The sequence below is a fragment of the Anas platyrhynchos genome, chromosome Z, assembly GCF_047663525.1.
Source record: "Anas platyrhynchos isolate ZD024472 breed Pekin duck chromosome Z, IASCAAS_PekinDuck_T2T, whole genome shotgun sequence".
NCBI classification, from domain to species: Eukaryota; Metazoa; Chordata; class Aves; order Anseriformes; family Anatidae; genus Anas; species Anas platyrhynchos.
The window spans coordinates 66,675,787-66,688,327 of NC_092621.1; the positions used below are offsets into that span (position 1 = coordinate 66,675,787).

The 12,541-nt window shown below is 38.3% G+C and overlaps 1 protein-coding gene across 6 annotated transcripts in view; it reads right to left on the reverse strand.

Moving 5' to 3' along the window:
• Nucleotides 1-12,541, reverse strand: part of PRR16 (proline rich 16) — a 161,356-nt gene that overhangs the window by 35,250 nt on the left and 113,565 nt on the right. The window lies entirely within an intron of this gene.

Below are 12,541 nucleotides of genomic sequence, written 5' to 3' on the forward strand. Positions count from 1 at the left end.
TTTGCTGCTCAACCTGCTCATCAAGGTTAGTAATGCTAGGAATCAATGCTTCAGTGTACAGCCATTAAAGTGAGCATGTCTAAGCCAAATAGCCAAGATATAGTATTTTACCACATTAAAATCCTGTCAGAGCAGCTCTGTGTTAAATACTTCTCCGAAGGCCAGTAACAGGGTATATTTGCCATCTGTTTTTAGTATCTGGTGTAGTAACCACTCATCATATTTTTTTCCTAGTACCACATATTTTTGCTTCACAGCTCAGAGTTTTTTAGCCCACAGATTAAACACTCCTGTCCTTATTTTAGCCAGTTGACTTTAGTATTGCAATGGTTGTGATCTATGAATAAACCTCTCTTTGAAAGATGTCTTCTGGACTAGTAAATACAAAAAAAAAAATGGAGATGTTCACTTACTCAAAGAAGTAATTCTTTGCCTATCTAACAAGACAGCAACACTACTAGCTAACATACTACCACTGAATACATTACTATAGACATATTATGACTTAGGTAAAATTGCGTCAACATATCTTTGGGTGATCTTCTAAAAGTTCCTGAAGAGGAACCATTTACCTCTATCCTAGGAAATGAGCCAGGACAACATTTATATTGTGCCCACAGAAGCTCAGTACTGCACATCTTTGCACCAAAGTGATCCTGCAATCCACTATTTTTCATGATTCTTAATCACAATTTAACCACCTCCCCTGTCATCACAAATCAAGTAGAAGTGCTGATGTGATCAAATTACTTTTACCAGTCCCGTATCAAGCCCCTGCTTTCCAAAGCATGAGAACCACCCACCATTAAAGATGAGCAAGAGCCAAAATGGGGACAAGAACAAGAATAATGCTTTGAAGTGCACCTGCAGCAAGACCAGGGTTAATAATGGACTCTGAAGCAGTTTGGTTGAGAAGTTTGGTTGTGTTCAGACATGAAGACAACATAAGCAGTCCGGTAGTGCCTGAGATGCTATTCCAGCCACCGCAGTTTGAGAAGAATGGGCAGTGGGTGGCAACCTGACAGAGACACACAGAAACACACTGTTCTCTCAGGATAATTCAACTGAAGTGTTACCAGATTCACACACCTACCCCAGATCCAGGCTGCACTGAAAAGCTGCCTGATAGATGTACACCAAAGACACATGATCACGGAATGACAGCCATACAAATAACACCCATTCCATCAAAGGGAAGTCAAAACCCACCACCCACTTCCAAAGTCTCAACCTAGTCTAGCTGCATAGGGTTGATATCAGTAAGGTTTTCTCTATCCTGTATCCTGCAGTACAACATAAACCTTTGTATTTTTAACAGATTGCTGTCGTGAAGCTAAAATAGAATGTATACGCTATTATATCCTTTTACTGCTTCCCACTTTTGACACCTATTCAGCACCTTTTCCATAATTAATAGAATGAAATTGCCTAAAAAACAATGTTAAAAATAAACCCAGGGCACAGGATGGGAGGTGCAGGGCAGTCCCTGTGGCTGAGGGACAGTCTTTCCCTCTGGCAAGCCAAATGGCCCAGGGGAGCCAGCCCCAGAAAAGGGGCCCTCAGCCCCCCCAACGCTCATCCTTGTCCATGTGAGGGCATCTTCCAGGCCACTTCCAACATAGCCACCTTTGGCCATGTGTGGGCCAATCCATCAGAGAGGCTTGCTGAGGTCACAGTGGCCTCCACTGCCCTGCCTTTGCTGCAGGCCCTATAAAACAGGACCCCTGCAGCTGGCCCACCATTCGCTGAGCATCTAGGCCCTCTGACTGCCAGCTTGTGTGGCAGGAAGAAGACTAGAAACAGCAAAGCAAGCAGCAGGCCTCCTTGGTGTGCAAGGACAGTGATGTAGTCCAGTGAAGCACCAAGAAGGAATGCATCTAACCAGAATACCAGCAGTACCATTGGCATCACAACAACGCAAGGAACAGGACAGCCCCTCAAACACACAGTGACAGGGGGCATGGGCCTTACCATAGGAGCAGCAGTGATGTGGAATGAAGGCAGGAGCATCAGGCAGACAGCCACAGGGAGCAGAGGCACACCCATAGTCCAGAGCACAGTGCAGGACTCAGTAATGGCCGTAAACCAGATGGCACCATCGGACCCATGCATTAAAAGTAAGCCAACAGTGGCATGGGACTGAGGTGTGGAACTGGACAACCGCCTGGTTCAGCACCCTGGCCTGAAAACATTCCTGATGGAAGGCATCCTGTTTGGGCAGTCCCAGGCAAGGACTGGCTTAGCCTTCTGCCTAACACCATGGAGCCCATGGAGCTGGATCCACCAGATATGGAGGAACGGATGGAAGCGGATCCACCTCTGCCAGAACAGACCTGGACTCCTGTGGCATGTCTTTGTGCTCTGCCATCCAAGAGCACCTACAGCATCGCAGGAGTTCCCAACAAGCCCCCTACTTGTTGCTCAGGCTCCATTGCAAGCATTAGCTTGGAGCCACCAAACACCACAGACATCCTGCAGGCTTGCCTTCAAGGTGTCCAGGCAATAAACAGCTCTATTACTGATTCTCTGGGGTTATGTGATTGCTTTTTTATTATTTTTTTTTTATTTTTTGAAGGGAAGGGGGTGGCAGGGGAGAGAGAGGAATGGGCTAAAGTTGCACCAGGGGAGGTTTAAGTTGGATAAGAGGAAAAACTTCTTTTCCAAAAAGGTTGCAAGGTATTGGAATCAGCTGCCCAAGGAAGTGGTTGAGTCACCATCCCTGAAGGCCTTTAAAGGACGTTTAGATGTAGAGCTTAGTGATAAGGTTTAGTGAAGGACTTGTTAGTGTTAGGTCAGGGGTTGGACTAGGTGATCTTGAAGATCTCTTCCAACCTAATGATTCTGTGATTCTGTGATTCTTTAAACTCTTTGTCCACCAAAACACTTGATTGTGCCCCAATACTGATGAAAACTGAGCTTTAAAAATGTTACATACAGCTAAATGTGAGAACTTTCTATTTTATCTCTTTAGATATCCTTTTATTCCTTTAGATCTTCAAATTAAAAATGTATTATATTAGAGGACAATATAGTCCTTAGAGTTTTAATACTTTCTTTTTCTTAAGTCAGCTAGTGTAAATTAACTTTGGGGATTTCCTGAATCTACACTAGTAAATTAGCTAGAGGCAGAGACTGTCATTATCCTTTTCTATCAGGAGTATTACACACTTGGAGCTTAAAACTTAGACAACTGGAGACTTTATTTAAATGAAATAAATTAAGCACTTTTTTCTTTGCATTTTAAAATACCAGAGCTACGTCATTTTAAACACCTGATTCCTTGTTTCCCTTCAATGAAATTTCTAAGCATATTTAAATCCTATCAATGAATATATTTTAAGAGATATTTGGTAATCATGTATTGGGATATTTGTATTACTCAAGGCTTTCTTTCCCTCATTTTGCTGCTTGGCACTGGACACACATCAAATATTATTGGTTTTTAGAAAAGGGTGAAAAAATAATGAAGGGTTGATTTCCAGTACAAAATAAAACTAGAATTACAAGTTTGTATACCACATCCTGTTAACATACATTCGGGAAATAAGGACTCATGTGAGAACAGCAAAGAATCCTGTGCCTCACTGAACAAACACACAAGGCAATTTTCAGATTTGCAAAGAGTCCCTCTGTAAAATATTCTTGCCCACGGTATATGCTGCCTAGAAAACTTCACTGAACAAGAGCTAGGATTACTTGTATTGGTATGGAATTATAACATTTTAAATGTTTTCTTTCACTGTAGAACAATGGAGAATTATTACAAAATTCATAGAAACAAAAGTAACTTTAAACTTGTTTCAGAAAATAAGTGTTTTGTTTCAATCTTTTCAAAAATTTACTACTATTAGCAATAACAACAGACCTCTTGAACTAGCAATACTTTGGTTGGAATTTTAGAGTCCTTGGAAATCTAGATTCTTTAGTTTTCAGGCTAAAATCAGACTCCAGAAAGCCATGCCTATTCTGACAAGGAACTACATAGGTTTCTGATGGAAAGCTTTCTATTTTTCAGTAAGGGGTCATAAAAGATGCCCTTTATCTCCCCCTCCTCCAGCATTCAAGTGTGAGGGACAGTGTCAGAAAATTAATTCTGAATATTTAGGTTGAAAAGCACTGACCATAAAGATGTGAATGTTTTCATGTGACAGATACATCAAGCAGAACTTCAATCTGTGAAATACAACACTTCAATTTGCGATAACCAGAAAGACCTAGTTTCAATCACCTACTCAGAATTAAATTCAGTGATAGCTCTCAGAGTGAAATTGGAAGTCCATTACTAGTCAAGGCATGCTAAAGGAGGGAAGGTAATTTGTTCGCTCTCTTTGTTCAGTTTATGTCACTGACTGTTGATGATAGGTATGTTTCCAGCTAGAAGTGAACAAAGAGTATCTGAATATCCTTTGTAAACATTCTTACTGACATACCTAATAAACTTAATAATATTGATCAACATTAAATTAAGCTAAACAGAGGTGAACTTTATGCCATTCTCTCACTCATACACATTTATGGAGAAAGAAAGGGGAAAGCAGGAAAGAAAAAATTATGAAGGGTACAAAAAGCTAAATTTTCAGACTAACCTAAACACTTTATAATTCTGATATAATTAAACCCTGAGTTGAGCAAATTACAGGGTTTGTGTCTTCTGTAGTGCACTCGGGCACTGCTATCATATTATACTGACCTGCAGACCTGTCTGGCAAGGGATACTGAGACACAATGTCCCTTATAAATCTGATTTAGCTTCAGGTCCAGAAATGCCGCAAGGCTAGGAACAGTCAGTCCAATAAGAAGTTTGTTGTTGCCTGCCAGTGCTCCTCATGGGCATTGCCGCTATGCATCATACCTAGTTTCATGTTGTACCTTAAGGGCAAGTCCCAGCGATATGAAATTCTTACTATAATATTAGTATCTTCTTTTCCATTTATCATCTTCCTCTCCCATTGGACAGCATTTAAAGCACTTACCCATATTTTTCTTTTATTTACTATGTGCAGTTAAATTTCTTGTTTTCTATGCATTCATTACTGGGCTCCATATTCAATCCACACTACAGCTAATTGTGAAAGTTCTATTGAAAAGTTCTATGAAAGTTCTATCACTTTGCTTTTTGGGTTATTTCTCTACTTTCAGTTCTAGCACAGAAACAGGCTTTTAATGAGTGTATCACCATTATTGCTCAGCTATATCCTAAATAGCAAAAGTGACTTTTAATCATTTCTTTAGTCATTGATGTAAAAAGTGATAAGCATCTCAAACACTTTCTAGGTAATGCAGTACAAGTTAAGGTATCAGCAGATTTATTTATGAACAATTCTTAAAAACAATGAACTTCAAAACTTCTGGAATAAAATGAACCAGGTTTCAAGTAAAAGTCGATTTTAATGTTTCCAGCCTGCACTGGACAGTTTGGCTCTTTCTTTTCCAATTCTGCCTGGACTACACACAGAGCTCCTTGTGCTCTAGAGACATTCCACAAACATGTGCATGTCTTCACTTTAAATAAATAAATGGATAGGTAGATTAAATAGATAGATAGATAGATAGATAGATAGATAGATAGATAGATAGATAGATAGAGGTTCACAGTGGCTTAAAAGAAAAAAAAAATCCAGTTAATTTCCTTTATGCATTTCATCAATATGGACTGATGTATTGCAATATTTCCTCATATGTGTTTTTTTACATACTATTTTGAAAGATCTGTTCTGTAGTTTTCAAGAGTAAATACTTGAAATTGTGAAGATCAGTGAGGTTTTTCTTTTACTTTACATTACCTTCAGCTAATCATTATTTCCTTATATTTGATTTGAAAATATTTGAAAATCTGATGTTTACCAATTTAGATGTCACTTGGAGAGTTTTTTTTAAGAAGTAGGATGAAACTAGAATGTACTTATAGTGTGCAAGTGTACAAAAAAACTTTTTTATGTAGTAACAGAAGATTCTGCAACCTTTTTTTTTTTTCCATTTTTTTTCTTCTTTTTCCAAAGAATGTGCAAAGAAAAATGGGTTTGCTTCAGAAATGAACATACATTGTTGTCGGTTTTAGTTGTTCTCAATGACCAATGAACACAGTGTTTTGTCTCATGTGTGTCAGAGGCCCAAAATTAACTTTACAAATTTGAATTACATAATCATGTTGTAACCTGGTGGTCTTCTATGGTAGGCTTACAGCATTAATAGATAGGGGGAGAACAACCAACATCATCTACCTGGTCTTGTGCATTTGACACTATCCCAAATTATATCCTTGTCTTTAGATTAGAGAGACATGGATTTGAAGGATGGACCTCTCAGTGGGTAAGAAATTGGATGGGTGGACTCAAAGAGTTGTGGTCAATGTCCAGGTGCAGATCAGTAATGAATGGTGTTCTTTGGTGGTCAGTACCTGGACCAGAGCTATTTAACTTCCTTGTCAGTGACATGGACAGTGGAACTGAGTGCACCCTCAGCAAGTTTGCCAATGACACCAAGATATGTGGTACAGTCAATGCACTGGAGGGAAGGGATGCCATTCAGAGGGGCCTGGACAGGCTGGAAAGGTGGGCCTGTGCAAACCTCATGAGGTTCAACAAGGCCAAGCGCCTTAAACCTGGACTGGGGCAATCCCAAGCACAAATACAGGCTGGGTGGAGAATGGATTGAGAGCAGCTCTGAGGAGGGTTGTTGGTTGATGAGAAGCTCAATATAAGCCATCAATGCGCACTTGCAGCCCAGAAAGCCAACCATATCCTGTGCTGCACCAAAAGCAGGGTGAGGGAGGGGATTCTCCACCTTTATTCTTCTCTTGTGAGACCCCACCAGGAGAACTGTATTCAGCTTTGGGGACCCCAGCACAAAAAGATGTGCATCTATTAGAACGAGCCCAAAGGAGGGCCACAAAGATGATCAGAGGGATAGAGCACCTCTCCTATGAAGACAGGCTGAGGGAGTAAGGGTTGTTCAGCCTGGAAAAGAGAAAGCTCTGGGGAGACCTCATAGCAGCCTACCAGTACCTACAGAGGTCCAACAGGAAAGCTGGAGAGGGACACTTTGTCAAGGAGTCCAGTGATAGGAGAAAAAGCAATGGTTTTAAACAAAAAAAGGCTAGATTTAGATTAGATATTGAGAAGAAATTCTTTACTCAAAAGGTTTAGAGGCACTGGAACAGGTTGCCCAGAGAAGCTGTGGACGCCTTATCCATGAAAGTGTTCAATGCCAGGCTGGATGGGGGTTTGGGCAAACTGGTCTAGTCAGACGTGTCCCTGCCCATGGCAGAGAGTTGGAACTAGATGGTCTTTATGGTCCCTTCCAATCATATTCTATGATTTTGTGGTTCTAAATTGTGAAACCAAGGGAAAACAATCATCCATTACAATTACAGCATAGGATAGTTACTCCTTGGTGACAGAAGACAATGTAATTTGGCATTCCTTTATATATTCCTACACTGTACCTACAAAAATAAAATAGAGCTAAAAATAAAAATTTTATATTAATAGAGATTTATAAATATATTATCATCACAGTGACACTTATAAAGAAGATACTATCATCAAAAGGAGACTAACATGCATTAATAACTTATATGTGGCAACACTGAACTGGAAAGGAAATAAACACTTCTATGAAAAGCTCTGTCACTTTATTCTTGTTCTCTCATGTTTAAAATGATTCAAGTTTGAGTTTCAAGCAATTGTAATAACCCCACTTAAAGACAAACTTTGGGATTGGTTTAGTCAGAATCATGGAGACACTGCTGAAGAATTTACTTCAACATATTTGCTCAAAATTCTTTTTTCATTTTTTTTTTTTTCCTTCATATGTAAATGACATTTTTCCTTTTATTGCTTGCAAGACTGTAAAAGAGGTCAGTCAAAAAAATCAGGCAAACAGCATCAAGGGACAGATCTGAGATAAGAAAACTCTTATAAAAATATAATTTCATATTATGAACATAATTTACAGCCAACTGTGAAATAGATTGTGCTCTGTTCCTTCAAGAGTCTTAGCACATAAATATTACAGGATAAAATAAAAAAAATCTCTTCCTCTACAGAGGAGAAGAGACAGCAATTTCTGGAGTCCCCGTACTGCAAGCTCCTCTCATTATTTTCCCAAGTGAAGCAGCAAAATGGGCCTGATCTTACTCATTGTTTATAACACTGATGTTGACAGGCTGTTGGGTGTAGTTCATGTTGTATTTTTTAGTGGGCCAGATCTGACTTATTTCCACATCTTGCTACCTAAATATATATATTTATATATATACATACACATAATAAAAAAAGAAACAAAAAAAAAAAAAAAAAAAAAAAACACGAAAGATGCAGTTATGTAAAAGAAAAACAACCCTGCAAAAAATGAAAGGTTCTAGTTCCACTTGGCCATGCCTGCATATGAGACTCTTGGCTTATAACCTGACATAAAACTGGTCATCTCAGCAGTAAGAAAACTGACAAAATTTCCAAAGATGAAACACATAGCACGCCAGGCACAGCCACGGCCTCACCTTCTTATTCTGCTGGAATAATGCAGCTTAGCTGACAGGCACTGCTACTTCTTAACCAAACCTCCCATGCCACAGAGCACCAGGACTTTGCCATTCATGAACAAATGTGAAAACACAGAGATCAGCAGCAGATTTGCAGAGATTGACATGAGCATGGGCCACCCTCCTGCAGCAAGACACATAGTCAAGCCCATTTATCCCAGCTGCTCCTGTGTCAACTAATGAGAGCTCTTTGACATCCAATGATGCCAGACATCAAACAATGCCAGATGTCAAATTGTTGATGATCAGGAATGTCAGTAACTTGCACATATTTCCCAGAGGTATCCCAAGATGGACTACCACACTTTGTCAAAATTACATATGGGGGAAAAACTTGCTCTCCGCTTTTGGGCTCCTTTTCACCGCAAAACAACCCAGTGAGATAAAAACCCTGCTATTTTTTCTCCCATTAAAAGAGCAAACAAGCAAACAGAAACTGAACAAAACAAACCATTACCCCACAACTGTTCTGCAGCAAAGACAAGGCTGAACTGCGGCTTGCACGCAGTGCGCTGCTGCAAGCTGAGCCAGCAGCACCAGCACTGCTGCTGCCACTGCAGCTGTGAGCAGCATGGTCTGTGCCAACACATTCTGAATCGCTAGGATGATTTTACTATTTGCTATATGTCACACACTGACCTACAATGTACTACACAGAAGGCACCAAGTATTTTTCAGAGCCAAGTGTTCTAAACACTGTGCGTAACACTGCTGACCATTGCACTTCTTTCACTGCATGCCTTTGTGCCTGTCTCACTTTTCCAATCTTACATCATTCTAAACAAGATGATTTTATTACTAGTTTGAAACACAACTGTAAACTTCATCAATGTTTTAGCAGTGGATACGTATTTTTCATACATACGTACACCCACCCCTTGAAAAAGCATGGGGTGGGTGTACGTATACACAGCATATACGCAAGAATGCTGCCTCTATAAATATATGCCCAATACTCAAGGACTAACTTAAGAATACATCAGCAGAGAGAGGAAGCAATCATAGCATGACTTTATCTCCACATGTAAATTCACCATTCGCAGTTTCACTGAAAGGAAAGCCATAATTAGAACATGGAAATATGGAGATATGGGCAGGTCCAGACAGCTTGCACAGCTCCCTCTGGTAATTAATGAATTCACACTATACTCACTTCAAAACTAATAATCAAGTTATCTTTAAGAAGTTAACAAAAGCTGTATTCTACAATACCTACTGCATATAAAATTTTAAATAAAATATTGATATCATAAAAAAAGGAGGCTGAAGACTTGAAATCTGCTTCTGTGATCAATGAAAGCTGTGTTGAAAGGAGTAACAACTCAGGAAGACAAGAGAGAAGGAAGAACAGTGATTTTTATGAAGTGATAAAAAGATCAGCAATCTTTTTGAAGAGTCCTACCATAGATCCTTAAGATGGATTGTTACTCAATTTTGCAGTCCTGGTGTTCCTTTCTTACTAAGCACTCGTATGTTAGCTGCTTTTTAATCACTGCCATTATTACAAAATAAGATATTTACACTGTTTTTTTCCATCCTCCTAAGCTTGCCACATTCATTAAATTGATAGAAAATACTTTCTCTTTCTATTTACCTCTGAGATGTCCAGATCCAGACAATTCAAACTTTAAAATAATATTGGGGAATCAAAGCTGAGCAGCACTCTGAAATTATGGTAAATATTGCATTAAAGCTCTGAATACTGTTAATGGCCTTTCAGTTCTTCAGTATATAATACATAAAGTTCAGAACAGAAATACAGCATATTAACATCTGTGCAGAACATTAAATACAATCTCAATGAAATTATATTTAAGTTTCAAGGGCAGAGAACTGCTGTCTGATTCTGGTTAGATTATTGCGTTTTGCACAGGAGTGAAACATCCTATGTTACAGGTGTTCAGAAATGCTTCACAGAGATTACATTCCTAATTTAAATGTAAAAATCACCGTTGGTTGAATGTAGTATTGCATTCTTTCTTATGCCATTTTAATTAATTTTCTAGACAGCACTGCAAAGCTCAAAGTTAATTGTTTCAAATGCTTTTCAAGCATACCTGTTTTAAACTGGATTTTATTCTGCCATGTTAATACTGTGAAAATATTCTACTGATAAAACTACCTCCCAGTATGACACACAGGTCACGGAGGTTCTCATTAAAACAGAAGAATTGGTTCATCTCTGGAAGCATGATGAACAGAAAACCTGGAACACTTTGGTTCATTAAAGATAGCCTGGATTAGCAAACTACCTGAAAAAAAAAAAAAAAAAAAAAAAAAAAAGCTGTAAAAAGCTTCACACTTCTAAGTTGTTATTTTTGTTTGTTTGTTTGTTTGTTTTGTTTTGTTTTGTTTATGGCCAAAAGCAGCATTACATTTGAAAAGGTGCATACACAGTACTTCACAGTACTTTTCCACCCATCAAAATGCATAAATCATTTTTTCCACAGTTTGTGAAATGGTATTAAAGTGGCATGGTGAAATAGAAAAGAAAACATTCTGAAAGAGGAGAGCAAGTGAGATATGGAACATGTAGGAGAACAAAACTGAACATGAAATACCTAGGTTTAATTAGCAGAATACAAAAGCCAATCCTGAGTTAGCTGCCACTTTCCAGAGCTGAGAACTATAAACAAAACATTGCAATGAAACTGTAACTTGGATGCATATCAAAGCATATCCACAGAGTACAGTATCTTTATTTGGAGATACTAATACATTCATGAGTTTCCGACAAGCCCCGGACAGAACACAGAGGAGAAATTCTGTGCACTGCTAAAACACTGAGCCAAGTGAGGTAAGATACATGCAGCGTACCCTCTCGCTTACAATTATTCACTGTTATTTTCCTAAATTTAAGATGACAGAGAAATATTTTATATTATATATGGAAGGTTTGACTTGCATTATCCAATAATTTCTTGTACACAACAGCTCTTTTAAGAAGGAAAAAAATATTAAACCATTTAAAAGGATTGATATATGTTCCCCTCTGCAGTGATAAAATCATCATGATGGTCAGTTTTCTTGAAAAACTGAAGCTATACAATGCAGATATGTAGATACATCCCCACACTGTTTCAATGAATTTAGAAGAGATTTTCCATGTAAAAGGCAGGGCATGAGCTTAATCCATGCAAAACAGAAGCTTAACTCAGGCAGCACAGATCTCGTGCATACATAGAACAACTTACTGCCTTCTCCTACAGGTGCTAGGACTTCACTTGGCAATAACCCCCATAAAATTAAATGTAGTCAAACAATGCAAAACTTGCGGTGCATCATGAAAAGCATGTGGGGAGCACTTAGGGAAAGCATGAATATTTGCACAATATACAATCTTTGCTCATTGTAGAAGTTTTCAAAGGTAATTATCTGTTAAAATTTTTGTTATGATTATTATTATTTTGGTTTAAATACTCTAAATGTGCTACAGTGTGTGTATATAGGGAAACTACATGTACAGCTTGATGATTTTTTTTTCCAATTAAATTCCTGTTACTGCATGTAAGTGGAAATTCAGATTTAAAAAATCTGTTTTCTGTCATAATACCCTAGAGAAGCCAACCTGGATCAAACCATAGAGTGTGTTTTACATTTCAACTGAAAATAATATTAATAAAAAAAACAACAACAACAACAACAACAACAAAAACTGCTTTTATATAGCATCTGCTGTTGGGCCATTTGAGATCCTAATTAGGCACAACTTTGTAAATAACAGACTCATCATCAGATTTTCTTCACTGATTGGATGGGTTTTAACTTTAGGTACCAACAATTCTCTCTGTGAGAATAAAAGAAGGTTCTTTCAAAATATAATTAAAAACACTGAGGACTTTTTTCATCTAGTAAGAATATTAATTGGGTTCACCATCAAAATGTGATAACATGAACAATATCTTGTTTTGCATGTTAATGCTTCATAATTGCACAGAGCTTTTCAACTTCAAAGCTCTTTACAAGAATTAAGTAGATGTCCCTGGAGGCCTTAGGCAA